This window comes from Ursus arctos, unplaced genomic scaffold (genome assembly GCF_023065955.2).
Source record: "Ursus arctos isolate Adak ecotype North America unplaced genomic scaffold, UrsArc2.0 scaffold_27, whole genome shotgun sequence".
NCBI lineage: Eukaryota > Metazoa > Chordata > Mammalia > Carnivora > Ursidae > Ursus > Ursus arctos.
The window spans coordinates 31,224,274-31,226,201 of record NW_026622952.1 but is presented as its reverse complement, the minus strand read 5'-3'; the positions used below and the strand labels follow the sequence as shown (position 1 = coordinate 31,226,201).

General features: G+C 33.2%; 1 non-coding gene across 1 annotated transcript; it reads right to left on the bottom strand.

The window, feature by feature from the left end:
* Positions 1–1,059: 1,059 nt before the first annotated feature.
* LOC113262310 (small nucleolar RNA SNORD22) lies at positions 1,060–1,183 on the bottom strand. Its single transcript, XR_003318757.1, has one exon. It is a non-coding gene; the product is annotated as a small nucleolar RNA SNORD22 (small nucleolar RNA).
* Positions 1,184–1,928: the final 745 nt, after the last annotated feature.

Below are 1,928 nucleotides of genomic sequence, written 5' to 3'. Positions count from 1 at the left end.
TTCTGACTTGGAGTAAATGAGTATTTGGCATAAATTTTCATAAGATATGGGTAGGTTCAAACATTCAAAAAACTTATTTTATGAAAATACATTCAAATCTAGAATAGTATCAGAGGTAATTTGATATCATAAAAATGAGACAAACTAGAAAAATAGACTGTGTATAGGTAGATGGGTTGGAGAGATGGAATAATACTACATCCCACATTCAAGGTGTACTTAATACAAAACTCTTTTTACAGTGTCCATCTTACTTAATGTATTTTTTTATTTCAAATAAAAGAGCTTTAGAGCGCCTGGGTGGCTAGTAAAAAAAAAAAAGATAAAGTATTACATCATATGCCTTCAATATGTTTTTTTTTTTATTATTTTAATGATTTTTTATTATATTATGTTAGTCACCATACAGTACATCCCCGGTTTCTGATGCAAGGCTCGATGATTCATTAGTTGTGTATAACACCCAGTGCACCATGCAATACGTGCCCTCCTTACTACCCATCACCAGCCTATCCCATTCCCCCACCCCCTCCCCTCTGAAGTCCTCAGTTTGTTTCTCATAGTCCATAGTCTCTCATGTTTCATTCCCCCTTCCAATATGTTGTTTTTATTTGAAAGTTAAAATAAAACTTTATTTGGGGGTGCCTGGGTGGCTCAGTCTTAGGCATCTGACTTTGATTTTGGCTCAGGTCATGAACTCAGGGTCCTGGAATTGAGCCCCATATCAGACTCCAGGCTCAGTGAGGAGTCTCCTGGAGATTCTCTCTCCATCTCCCTCTCCTGTCCCTCCCCCACCCCCCATTAGTGTGCTCTAAATAAATTAATTAATTAATAAATAAAATCTTGAAAAAAATAGAACTTTATTTGGAAAGCTGAAATGATTCTATGCTAATTTGAGCAACTAGGTTGTATAAGAAATGACTTGAAAATTCCCTTTTTAATGTCTTCTGAGTGTTGGAATCCATTATATTTGTCTTGTTCTTTCTTCTGATGGAGAAAAGTATAACTGATTCTCAACAAATGATTATTTCTCTCTTTCCCAGGTATACAAATCCTATGCTCCCTCAGACAGTTCCATCTGCAATAAACTTTCCTCCTCTCTCCAGCCAGTCCCAGGGGGTTTATCTTTACAGGATCTGGGACTGAGACAGGAGGTATGTCCCTGAATGTTTCTTCACTGGGACTTCCACATGTTCTTAATATTTAGACAAAAGCTAGTATATATTACTGTGCACATGCATTTTTATGCATATATACACACATATATGTATAAATACATTAGTCATTTTAATAAAGAATTAATTATCAGTAAAATATTAAATTAATTATTACCATATTTCATATTTATCACTGACTGTGATGATGCAACACACATGGCTTCTTCCTCAACAATCTAAAAGGGCTCAGAATATATCTGTAATGGCTACTGGGATTTCAGCCATAATGCGTGGAAGAAACTAATTCCATTATAATCTAGTACTATGTCAACTCTGGAAAATACAGCAATAAACTATAATAATCACAACTGATTTACACAACAGCAAAAATAAAACCTCTACATAGTGTGTACAAAACATGATTGCACATGCTTGTTTTCATATTAAACACATTCAAAACCTTAAAGCATATTGAGTTATAGTTAAATTAAAGCATTTACTGTTGCTTTTCTCCTGATAAGCAATATATATTTTAATTAATTTCTCTCAATATTCTTCATTTTCAAAAACCTAAACTTTTTTACAACTCCATTCTCAGCTTTCCCCCACTATATATACTGGATGTTTGATATATATATATATATATATATATATATATATATATATATATTATCTATATATAATATAGATATATACACACACACACACCTATACACACACACACACACCCACATACACACTAACCCCTATGCATATATACATTCACAATTC